We start from the raw sequence: 13,584 nt of genomic DNA on the forward strand, positions 1-13,584 counted from the left end.
CATTTGTAAAGAACTGTAATATCCTATCCTAATATTTGTTCTGTGACTTCGTTATTTCCATTATGGGAGGATGAAGCCTTTTTTTTTTTTTTGGCAAAATGACAGAAAACAATTAATGAAATTTTCCTACACGTTTGTCAGTCTCTGAAATGCAATAAAAGTAATTAGATTTCGGTAACATTCTGCTACTTTGAAATTTCCATTCCCGATATTGAAATTGATTTCACCTTCATTAGATTTAGCTGGAAAACTTTTTCCCACTCTGCAAGTATAATTTGTACAGTCTCAAGGGCCCCCAGCAGTCCAAGGAGATCCGTGGAGTCTACTGGTGGCACAAATTGATGTCTTTGAAGACACTTATCAGGGGCATAACTACAGAGGAAGCAGACCCTGCGGCTGCAGGGGGGCCCAGGAGGTACAGGGGGCCCCATGAGGCTCTTATTGATGAGCAATTTCAACATATATTGGTAAAACAGGACAAACACTGGATATGTTGGAGGCCCTAAAATTAATTTGCTGTAGGGCCCAGCAACATCTAGTTACGCCACTGACACTAATTATCATTGGTTGGTTAGTTTTAATGAGCGATAAGTTTTAATGAGCGATAACCATAAATCCTAACTAGAATCCTTCCCTAGGAAGTGGGATCCTGGGGATAACATTGGTCTAACCTTTAATTAGTAGATGATATCTTTCACTCATCTTCTCATCTGCTGCTGCTTTTGTTGATACATTTGTTGAGTAGGTGCTGGAACCAGGTTACTACAACTGTAATGGAAGGTAATGTTTTTATGTTGAGTAGGAACTGGACGGTTGGACTAATGATATCTGCAACAACTTTCTCTCCAGCTGTAGGTCAACTAGTCTTACCAATATAGTTGAAGTTGCAGATACTGTCCTATGGTGGCCCTACAGTGGAAGCTGGAGGGCCAAATGGTAATGATCTGATTATTTGGGCAATGGTTGGATCCAGGGATCTTGTGCAGACCTGTCTACTAGATGACCACATCCATGAGCTAAAATGATTGATGACCACCGGGATTTTGCAGCCAAAACCTGGCCGAACCCCAAGATGGTGTCAATTAGGAAACAATTTTGGGCCCCATACACAGTCATTAAATTGAGTCTTGAACTGAATTTTAGTCCGCGGAAATCAATAGGTTCAATAAACAGAAGTTAAAGCGACCATGCAGTAGAAGCCCTTGCCAAATTAGAAGAGCTGTATCCTATTTGGTCATCCAGTTGGTAGGCCAAAACAGTATGAGCTAATCATTTGGTGAGCCTGTGCAGACTGCATCTTTGACCCCAAACGGCCCTTGACTGATGGGAAAATCAATATCTAGCCATGTCCCAACCTGTCAGTTGGGTTGGTCCCATACGTGGTCAATAAGCTTCCAATGTGGTTCAGATCAGTATGAAGAGTTGGACTCCATAAATATTTTCCTTTTGTTTTTTTTTTGGTAGCATCTAAGTAGGAATTACTGTATATTAGCAAAGGCCTGAACCTTATGAACATGTGTCTTAAAACCTTATCTACTATGTTATTATGGAAAGTACAGCCAATATATATATTTATATATAACATCAACTATGGAAATTGCAAAATGCCTAAGCCAAACAACCCAACTGAAGCACGAGAATATCTGCCATTTTATATGGGTCAATGGGGCCCTCTGGGAGCAGGAGTGAAGAAAGATAAGAAATAGAACATGGATAAAGTTCTCCCAACCAGGGGGTATGAGATTTGTGTGCTGAGTAGCGATAAAACCAGCATTTGAGAGCATTAAAGTGTTGCACTGGCGAATATGTACCAAGTGGCAGCTCATAAATCAGTTCCTCTTACTGGTATCTAGGATCTGCGTGTACTAATTTCAATAAAATATGTACATTTCACCTCCTTCTCTGGGCACTTCTGGTTCAGCCCATCAATCTTTCTGCTGTTTTTCCTGTCTCCCAGTGTGGTGTAGAGGACAGATGTGAAATTTCAGGCCGTTTATTAACTGTCATGGGAATAGGTTACGTAAATATCACTTGGAGGTTTCAGTCTTCTCTGTAGGAAGAACAAGAATATACATTTGTCATCTCCTGCAGCATGGGATATGCACCTACATCTGGATGCTTTTATTATCACACTGTTACTATAGGCACCATCTCTCCCTACTATACCTGCTATCTCACAGTCACACTCCCTTCCCAGAGACTATTATCCACTGTTACTATAGGCACCATCTCTACCTACTATACCTGCTATCCCACAGTCACACTCCCTTCCCAGAGACTATTATCCACTGTTACTATAGACACCATCTCTCCCTACTATACCTGCTATCCCACAGTCACACTCCCTTCCCAGAGACTATTATCCCACTATTACTATAGACACCATCTCTCCCTACTATACCTGCTATCCCACAGTCACACTCCCTTCCCAGAGACTATTATCCACTGTTACTATAGGAACCATCTCTCCCTACTATCCCTGCTATCCCACAGTCACACTCCCTTCCCAGAGACTATTATCCACTGTTACTATAGACACCATCTCTCCCTACTATACCTGCTATCCCACAGTCACACTCCCTTCCCAGAGACTATTATCCACTGTTACTATAGACACCATCTCTCCCTACTATACCTGCTATCCCACAGTCACACTCCCTTCCCAGAGACTATTATCCCACTGTTACTATAGACACCATTTCTCCCTACTATACCTGCTATCCCACAGTCACACTCCCTTCCCAGAGACTATTATCCACTGTTACTACAGTATAGGCACCATCTCTCCCTACTATACCTGCTATCCCACAGTCACACTCCCTTCCCAGAGACTATTATCCCACTGTTACTATAGACACCATTTCTCCCTACTATACCTGCTATCCCACAGTCACACTCCCTTCCCAGAGACTATTATCCACTGTTACTATAGACACCATCTCTCCCTACTATACCTGCTATCCCACAGTCACACTCCCTTCCCAGAGACTATTATCCCACTGTTACTATAGACACCATTTCTCCCTACTATACCTGCTATCCCACAGTCACACTCCCTTCCCAGAGACTATTATCCACTGTTACTACAGTATAGGCACCATCTCTCCCTACTATACCTGCTATCCCACAGTCACACTCCCTTCCCAGAGACTATTATCCCACTGTTACTATAGACACCATTTCTCCCTACTATACCTGCTATCCCACAGTCACACTCCCTTCCCAGAGACTATTATCCACTGTTACTATAGACACCATCTCTCCCTACTATACCTGCTATCCCACAGTCACACTCCCTTCCCAGAGACTATTATCCACTGCTACTCTAGGCAATTTCCAGCTTATGGTGCTGCACTTTATATCTGGAATGATATGTCCGGTGTTTTACTGTACAAACTGCCAGAAAGTCTATAGAGATTTTATTCAGATGACAGATTTCATGTACAAAAACCTATGCAGAGTACATTGCGACCTCAATCTGACACATCTCAAGGGAACAGGGTCACTATAAAAATGCTCTAAATTACAGGACAAAGGCAGTGTGGAGAAATGCTAAGTGAACCTGAACGAGCCTGAATAATATAAAATCACAGATCCACAATCCAACAGGATAGCAAGCTATTACATAAGTGGGAGAGAGCTTCTAATCTAGACCAACATAATATTAATAAATACAGAAGAACTCCACTAAATAATTGTCTTGGCGTGACACCATCTTTATCATTAGTGGAGGATGTGTCAAAGTACTGGGTGTAACGACCCCGGGGTGATAAAGGGTCTGTCCTTGGCCCTTGCTTTTTAGTTTGTTGATTAATGACCTTGAGGTGGGTATTGTAAGTAATAATTGATAAGTAGAAATAAGATAATGTTTCATATTAAATGGCAACTTGTTGGGGGAATACTTAATTGAGAAGGATCTGAGGATGTTTGTGGACGGTAAGCTGTGCAACTCTAGGAAGAGTCATTCTATGATGACTAAAGCAAATAAAGTGTTGTCCTGCATAAAAAAGGGCATTAACTCGGGAAATTAAAATCTAATTGGGGCTTATTATAGGTTCCTGGTAAGGCCTTACATTGAGTATTCAGTTATGGTGTCCAGTCCTTAAGAATAATATCAAAGAGCTGGAGAGAGTGCAGAGACGAGCAACTAAACTGATGAAAGGAATGGAGGATTTAAGTCATGATTGTAGACTCTCAAGGTTGGGGTTGTCTTCTCTTGAGCAAAGGAGCTTTCAAAGGGACATGATTAATCCCTACAAATACATTAGGGGACATTTTGGACAGATAGTGGGGGATCTCTTTTTCCCATAGAAAGATGAAAGAACCAGAGGCCACCCATTTAGACTAGAGGTAAAAACTGTCATCTAAAGCAGCATGGTGAGGTTGTTGAATGCCCCGCGGATCACCTTTAAGTTAACTTTTATATATTATAGAATGGCCAGTACTTAGTAGCTTTTTAATTGGTCTTCATTTTTGTACAATTTTTGGATTATTTTGTTTATTTCTTCTCTGTTCAGTCCTCTCTCATTCACACCATGGCCTGGTTGCTAGGGTAATTTAGAACCTAGTAACCAGATAGGTGCTATAAATTCCAAATGGGAGAGCTTTTGAACAAAAAGCTAAATTCTTTTAAAAAAAGATACAAGTAAAAAAAAATTTGAGCAACTGCAAATTGCCTTTGGATCATGTATCGGTGGTATTTATACCTCTTTGAGGGTTGGTGGCACTTTAACTATTCACTACATTTATTTTTGCTCTTGAGTATACAGTAGAATTGTAACGAAAGTTGCCAAAGGTCCTTGTTGTGAATGGGAACAGTATGGCGTTACGACTGCTAACAGGTAATCATGCCTGAAGTAGCCGCCTTTGTGTACCGAGCACTTACACTATGCAATGATTTCTCCTGCAGCCGACACATAATCTTTCTCTTGGCTCTTGTAAGAGACAATATGGGAGGGAGGTGGAAGTGGCTGTTGTGCTGTAATCTTGGGTGGAAAGTCGCTGTGGGGTGTGAACAGGGTCAGAGGCAATTTTTTTCTTTGTATCTGTAATTCAAAGCGATTGAACTAATGTAATTGCACTGGAGTCAGTGATTTTCAGCTGATTTTAAAGTCTAGGGGGGTTGCTTGGGTGCTGCCTTTTTAAAAAAACAGGGTACCATAATGCTGGTGTAAATGGTATGTTGAGTTACGACTTCTCTGCTTTTATTGCAAACACATCATCAAAGATTGACCAGTCCTATTTACGTAGGGTCGTCTGGGTTCCAAGACCTAAAGTGGGTAGTGTTTGTGTGGGGGTGACTGTGGGTGGGCAGGGTGGCTTTTCTAGCTGTAAAGACAATTTATCTGTCATCAAGTAAGAGTTGTAAATTGGGCTTTTGTTTTGTCTTCTGCGTGTTCATCTCAGCATTATGATTATCATTTAAGTAAGTACAGCTCTCAGCAGAAAGATGGCTGATTATGATCTACCATGAATATATCTCTGGCAAACAAAAATAAACAAAAAACATTAATTAAGGGATTAAACAGCACATCAATGCCCCTGTTGATGGAGTACAAATATACATTAGTAGAAACAGTGCAAAGAGGGGATCGTTATAAGTAAATACGTTGCACCGTCTGGCATATACCACTGAGACATATTAAGCATTATTTGCTTTATCCTTGTTTTATCAACAGAGATGCGTGAGCCGCTTAGAAACCAATTAGATTGTGTGCTTTACTGATTGCACCTTAATGATGCACTAATAGCCCTGCTAGATGACAATGCACTGGTAGGTAAGCTTCTCTTGTACTTGTAGTTAAGGAGAGAGACTATTTGGAGCTTTATACACCTCTTAATTTGCTTCGTTTTTAAATAAAATCTTAACTCTGTTGTCAGGAGGTGTGGGGGTGGGGATTAGATCAATACATTTAATTTTTTATTTTATCTCAGTTTCCTCTTGTCCCCTTGCACATGGGCTGCCGTTAATGCGCTGTGTATTGAAATTGCCCATTTAAGCTCGCTAAATCGCTTAATAAGCTCTATTTACCACTTAGCGGGCGCTCGGTTGTGATGATGGGTACTTAGCTTGATCACAGCTTGATCACAGCTTTACTGCTAGGAATAATTCATGTTTCCCACAGTGACAGGTGAATTCACCTGCTGAAAGAATTGGAGGCAAAAGTTCAGCGCAGAGACATTATAAAATACACATGGGGTGGAGGGGACTAGATTTCTAATGTAGGGAAAATATGCCTGGTTAGTAGTGATGGGCGAATTTGCGCCGTTTCACTTCGCTAAAGAATTTGCGAATTTCATGCGAAATGCGCGAAACAGTGAAACATTCGCTAACCAGCGTCTCATTTTTGATGCCGGCACTGGTTTTTTTTAATGCCGGCGACCGTTTTTTGGCCGAAAATGCATCGGTTTTTTTTGCCGAAAATGCGTCGGCGTCCAAAAAACGGATGCCGGCATCCATTTTTTTTTGACGCCGGCGCCTGGTGAATAAATACACATAACTGGCATGGGGTGGGAGGGGGGACTAGATTTCTAATGTAGGGATAATATGCCTGGTAAGTAGTGAATAAATTCGCCCATCACTACTGGTTAGCTGTTCTTTAGAAGTTGTTCAATAGGCTTCCTCTCATTGGTTGGATCAACACTTCTGTGGCGGTCTATGTAGAGGATATACAGTGCTGATTTATCCAGTGTGTTGATCCATGACCCTGAAAGAGTCCTGCAGTGGGTCGGGTACCTGTGGATTACCAGTAAAAAAAGAGGGTAACCTGCTGGTAGCTGGTAGAATTTTTGGATGCAGGTATATCTGGGGTTGGCTCAAGGTTGGACTAGGCCCACCAGGACTTTGACTGAAGAACCCTTTTCCTGACACTCGGCTTCGGCCGACTATCTCCTCCGAAATGTGATGCTACTGGGTCTGGGCGGAGGAGAGACACTATTGGAGGTGAGGCAGCAGGTTGGGTCAATGGGGGTCCACCAGGTTTTTTCCCGGTGTCCCAGCAGCCCAGTCTGACACAGGGTTGTCTTGCAGGTCTCTATATTTCTTATATTGTCCACATTATCCATATTCTACTCCCTTTAACACGTTTAAAAATATTTTTTTCTGCCCCTGCCCACTTTTGTTGATGTCCCTTCTGTCAGGCCCGAAGGCTCAGTTTGAAGTAACGGACCAAGGAGGAAGCTTGCAGGTTTCCAAACACAGTTCGCAGTACAAGATGGGGTCAAGAGAAAGAGTAGTCAGCCAGGCAGAAGATCAGTTCAGGCAGCAGGTAGTCGTAAACAGTAACAGGCAGAGGTCGGTAACAAGAATTCAAAACACGATAATAGCACCCAGGAACACAATGAAGTAGAACCTATACACGGGCAAAGGCAGAGAGTCTCAATTGGCTTTTTAAACTAATCTTTGGCGGCAAAACGTGCGCAGTGATGTCATGCGTCACGTGCTGACGCTGCACGTTTTGGCGCTGGCTCAAATTCGCTGCGTCCAGACGAGGTGCCATTGTTGATTTCCCACGTGGCCCGCCCTGAGCGCCGCCATTTTGGACTGAACGCCGGCGGGGATCGACGCGCTGGACCGCGTCCTTACACCTTCCAGGTTGAAGCAGCAGCTCTTGAGTTTAATGGTGGTCAGCGGGTTGTTGATAGGATTGCCAACTTTTCTGGAAAAAAATTCTGGCCTTCCTATATATTTATCTTTTTTCCCTATTAATAACATTGGGATCAACCATTATTTTTAACGGCCAGGCCTGTAAAATACCGGCCAGGTGGCAACCCTAGTTGCGGATAAGACCGTTGTATGATGAGTCAAGTTGCCAATCCAAACAGGTCAAAATGTAGGTTGTGGGTCTGGGTTAAGTTCACGTTTCAAAAATTGCTTCTGGACTGAGCAGGACCCTACTCTTAACCCACTTAACATCACTTTTATGCAGTAGCTGGAAAGTATATGAAAACATAACCCAAGAGATAAATGGTTTAAAGGAGCAGTGTGATTTGAAGTATTAAAAATATAATGCAGTGTTGCCCTGCACTGGCTGTGTTTGCTTCAGAAACACTACTATAGTTTATATAAAACAAGCTGCTGTGTAGCCATGGGGGCAGCCATTCGGGGGCAGCCATTCGAGCACAGGATACACAGTAGATAACAGATAAGTACTACTATAGTTTATATAAACAAGCTGCTGTGTAGCCATGGGGGCAGCCATTCAAGCACAGGATACACAGTAGATAACAGATAAGTACTATTATAGTTTAAATAAACAAGCTGCTGTGTAGCCATGGGGGCAGCCATTCAAAGAGAAAAGGCTCAGACAGCAGATAAGCTCTGTAGAACATAATGGTGTTATCTGTTATCCACTATTTAACCTGTGCCATATAGCCTTTTTTCAATTTCCGCCATTGCTACAAAGCAGCTTGTTTATATAAACTATAGTAGTACTTATCTGTTATCTACTGTGTACCGCTTTTTATATTTTTGTCAAGCTGCATAAAACAGAACGTCCATAAACAAATAAGTTTGCAGATCTCAGCCTCTTAGAATGTTCACGAGAACAAGTTGTTTCTCCGTTATTATGTCACTAATGAGGCTGCCCAGCGACAATCCAGACATCGAGAAAAAGACGTGACATAACAGCAACCCTTGAAGTGTCCCCGATGACTTCAAATGAACCAGAAGTGTCAGGGAAAGACACACAATGGACTCGAGTTCTTGATAAGTTTGAAAAGGTCGTCGGTGTCGTTCCTGGGAGTCTAATTAGAGCAGAAAGGTTTTCCGAGTCGCTGATAAGCAGGTCCCATAGAATAACGAGGGGACAGAGGAGATGTCTCTAATTGGATAATGTTTTCAACCTTTGATAAGTGTATGTGCTGAAGAGGGACGTGAGAGGGAGATGAAAAACTTGCCAACAGAAGTTCAGTACCATGGACAGCCCGTGTTCATAATGGGGATTAAGTGAGCATTTCTCATGGAAGGAGAGATTAGAGATGACAGTGCTTGCTATACATTGCATTTATGGAAATACAAAAATCCCTTTTTTTCTTGCAACACAAATCTCTCATTCTTGGCTTATGGTTATTTGAACTCCAGTTACATAGTGGGTTGCAAAGATGTAGATCTTAGACGAGAAGGTTTGGGCAGTCAATGGACATGTTTGACAAATACAAGAGTCCTCAGCACTCAACCCATGATAAATATATTTAAGACATTGAGACATTTTGTGCAAACAGCTACTAAAAATGCCTTACCCTTTAAACAAAACAGGCATTGTTTGTCCATATATTGCAATATATTTAAGCTGAACAACTATGTCACAGTCATCCCATATCTGGCCAGTCCTACACTCAATTTTCATCTGATTCATTAAGAATTCTATTGCTTCATTATACATTTTACAAAGGGACTAAGTTTTACCTGCAACTTACTCGCTGCTTTCAAAGTAAAACTCCCAAACTTGGCTGCCCTTTTATTAGACACCAGTGGGATCACCTGACTATAGCTGGGAAGGGTGGGAGCTACAACATGGAGCTGGCCAATGGACATGTTTGGGAAGAACAGGGAGTGGCCTGGGCTGATTAAGGACCCATTTTTTAAAGGGGGACTAACGCCAAAATGAAAAATTAATCATACTGAAATAAGAAACGTTCTAAATACAATCTGTTAAATATTCTGCATTGTTTCTGAAATAATCAAGTTGATATTCACTATTCCTCTCTCAGCATCTGTTTCTCTTATTTCTCTCACTCATTAGTATTAGAGTTCACTCAAATATCTGATTCCAGTACAAAGAAAATCTAACAAAATAATAGGGATGCAGGGAATCCAGGATCGGAATTCGGCCTTTTTCAGCACGATTGAATTCGGCTACATCCTTCTGCCTGGCCAAACCGGATCCGAATCCTAATTTGCATATGCGAATTAGGGGCGAAGAGGGAAATCATATGACTTTTTGTCATAAAACAAGGAAGTAAAAAATGTTTTCCCCTTCCCACCCCTAATTTGCATATGCAAATAAGGGTTCGGATTTGGTTCGGTAGTCGGCCGAATCTTTTGCGAAGGATTCGGGGGTTCGGTCGAATCCAAAATAGTGGATTCGGGTGCATCCCTACAAAATAACTGCCTTTTGCACAAATCCTGCATGTAGAGAGACATGATGTCTGGTGATTTAAATAGATATTCATTGACAGTTAGATCCACTATATCTTATGATGGGTTTCCTTTCCTAGAAGATGTATTAGAGCTCACTCTATTTAAATCACCAGACATCATGTCTCTCTACATGCAGAATATGTGCAAAAGGATTTTGTTAGATTTTGTTTGTACTGGAATCAGTTATTTGAGTGAGCTCTAACTCATCTGACACCCAACTGCTGCATTGAAGAGAGAATGAATAGTGATGGGCGAATTTGCGCGATTCGCCGCCAGCGAATAAATTTGCAAAACGCCCACAAATTTTTTATCGAAAAACGGGCGCCGTTTCGCGAATTTCGCACGGAATTCACGAATTTTTTGGTGAAGCGAAACAGCGCAAATTTGCCCATCACTAAGAATGAAGAGAAACAGATGCTGAGCGAGGGATAGTGAAGATAAACTTGATCATTTCAGAAGCGGTACAGAATATTTAATTGATTGTACTTATTTCATATTTCTTATTTACATCAGTATGATGATGCTTATATTAAATTATCCTTTTTGCGATAGTTCCCCTTTGAATAATGGACCGTTTTCCTTGGACATGCAGAGGGCACCTGCCATCTAAGTAGTAGATTCTCATGGTCCTATTTGCTTCTGCCCCACACTGGAGATCTTTTTGGACAACCAGCCTCTCTTTCTCCTTCTGTTAAACTGGGAGACCCCTATGCGCTTACACTGAATCCTGTAATGCTATGTCTATTATCCCTCCATTAATCAGTAATCACCTTTTAATAACTGCAATCAAACTGCAATTACTGTAAGCGGTGTATATCGTGGTTACGTTTACGCTGCAACAACCCTATTCATTGCATTTTCTGGATGGCTGGGAAATACTTGCACAGTGGAGTGATCTCAGTGCAGCAATACCACCTGGTGAGGCCTGAATAGATTAAGGATCAGGGCATACACTCCAATTAGGGGAGATTAGTCGCCTGGTCACAAATCTCCTCTTTTTTGGGGCGACTAATCTCCCCGAACTGCCTCCCGCCGGCTAGAATGTAAATCACTGACGGGATGGCACTGGGAGCGCTTGTTTTCCGAAACTTTCTCGGAGGCAACTTCGGGCAACTCCGGGAAAAAAAGCGATCCGAGTGCCATCCCGTCTGTGTTCTACATTTTAGCCGGTGGGAGGCAGTTTGGGGACATTAGTCGCCCGAAGAAGAGGAGATTTGTCGCCATTTGTCGACTCTGAACATGTTCCCTGACCCTAAAGAGACCAAAGGAAGCTTAATATGTAATGAACCGGGCCTAGAAGTGCTACATCTCTGTACTTGCTGATACCTGCACAGGGAAATGACTCTGCAGTTTGGGTTTGCTGATTCTACTCTAATAGGCGTTGGGAGCTCGAAGAAATCTGTTTAATAGTCTCCAGCAATGAGAGTATGATTAAAGTATGGGGAGCTGGGAGTACAGAAACCAGTTCTTATTAGAGGCTCATCTTCCATGAAGTGGGCCCCAGGCTCTGTAAAGGATTTATTTTTATTACCTAGTCTTGCTTCAAGAATCCACACAGTCACAAAAAAATGGAGCGCTCACCTCCCAGAAAAAACTCTGTTGTTGTGTCAGGTGCTGAATCAGAAGACCCGATCCTGCCCTAGGGTCACATCAATACATCGGGAAAATCCAGCAGCACACGGGTTAAATTAGCAAAAGTGCTCAAAACTAAAAAAACTCTGCATTTGAGCACTTTTGCAAATTTAACAGTGTGCTGCTGGATTTTTTCGTTGCTTCAAGAATCCAGTCTTGGTGTTGACTAAAGTTTTCTTTAAAGGGATACTGTCATGGGGAAAAAACATTTTTTTTCAAAATGAATCAGTTAATAGTGCTGCTCCAGCAGAATTCTGCACTGAAATCAAAAGAGCAAACAGATTTTTTTATATTCAATTTTGAAATCTGACATGGGGCTAGACATATTGTCAATTTCCCAGCTGCCCCAAGTCATGTGACTTGTGCTCTGATAAACTTCAATCACTCTTTACTGCTTTACTGCAAGTAGGAGTGATATCACCCCCTCCCTCCCCCCCCCAGCAGCCAAACAAAAGAACAATGGGAAGGTAACCAGATAACAGCTCCCAAACACAAGATAACAGCTGCCTGGTAGATCTAAGAACAGCACTCAATAGTAAAAACCCATGTCCCACTGAGACACATTCAGTTACATTGAGAAGGAAAAACAGCAGCCTGCCAGAAAGCATTTCTCTCCTAACGTGCAGGCACAAGTCACATGACCAGGGGCAGCTGGGAAATTGACAATATGTCTAGCCCCATGTCAGATTTCAAAATTGAATATAAAAATAATCTGTTCGCTCTTTTGAGAAGTGGATTTCAGTGCAGAATTCTGCTGGAGTAGCACTATTAACTGATTCATTTTGAAAAAAAACATGTTTTCCGATGACAGGATCCCTTTAATTCCCCCTGTTTCTTAACTTTGTGTTCCCAGAAGCTGCTGGACTACAACTCCTAGCTTAAATGTTGGATAAAGATGTAAAGCAATCTAAAATATGTAGTTCATCAGCATCTGACGACACAAGGATACACCCTGCACTTTGGATGGGGGAAAGCAGAGAAACTGTAAAAATACTGAGCCCTTTGGACTGAAAGCCCGTGGGCAAATGTGCCACCAGACAAGGATGTAGAGAATGATATTCTGAGACAAGTTGCAATTGGTTTTCATTTGTTATTATTTGTGGTTTTTGAGTTCTTAAGATTTTTATTCAGTAGCTTTCAGTTTTAGCAATCTGTGTTGTTAGGGTCCAGAATTCCCCTCCGCTTGCCAAGATCTCTGCAGAATCATGTCGCCTGCTAGGGCCATTAGTACCTCACGAGTGGCTAATTACTTTAAAGCCTTTGCATTACTCCCTGAGCCGTCGCTTCATGTGAAATACTCCCTCATTCATAGACGAAGACCTGGAATCGAATACGTTATTACACAGATTGCTTTTTCCTGCAAAAATGGGCCGTAAACCTTTAGTAGCTTTAGTGCTGGATCATCAAAACTCCCAGCATACTCCAACTCCCAGCATACTCCAACATGTTATAAAGAATTAAAGGATGCTGGGAATTGTTGTCCAGAAGTCATGGAATAGTTGTCCAGAAGTCATGGAATTGTTGTCCAGAAGTCATGGAATTGTTGTCCAGAAGTCATGGTTGGACTTGGATAGCAAAAATGTTACGGAGCACTATTCCTATACAACACTTAAAGCAATAAGTTGCCCTGCTATATTCTAATATATGGCATTGAATACAAACCATCAATGTGCAGACAATGTGCCTTTGTTTATCATCCAAAGGTGCACATTTGAGTCCCCCAAACGTAAACATTTCAGGGCGCTTCCAAATATGTTTGCTCTAAAGCCACTTGTCTCCATCTGGTGATACAGTTGAAGAACTAAGGAGAC

The 13,584-nt window shown here is 41.9% G+C and overlaps 1 protein-coding gene across 1 annotated transcript in view; it reads left to right on the plus strand.

Moving 5' to 3' along the window:
* The window catches only part of LOC108700864 (acid-sensing ion channel 2), a 176,865-nt gene that overhangs the window by 17,075 nt on the left and 146,206 nt on the right, over nt 1-13,584 (plus strand). The gene's annotated exons all lie outside the window — the stretch shown is intronic.

Source organism: Xenopus laevis, chromosome 9_10L (assembly GCF_017654675.1).
Source record: "Xenopus laevis strain J_2021 chromosome 9_10L, Xenopus_laevis_v10.1, whole genome shotgun sequence".
Lineage (NCBI taxonomy): Eukaryota > Metazoa > Chordata > Amphibia > Anura > Pipidae > Xenopus > Xenopus laevis.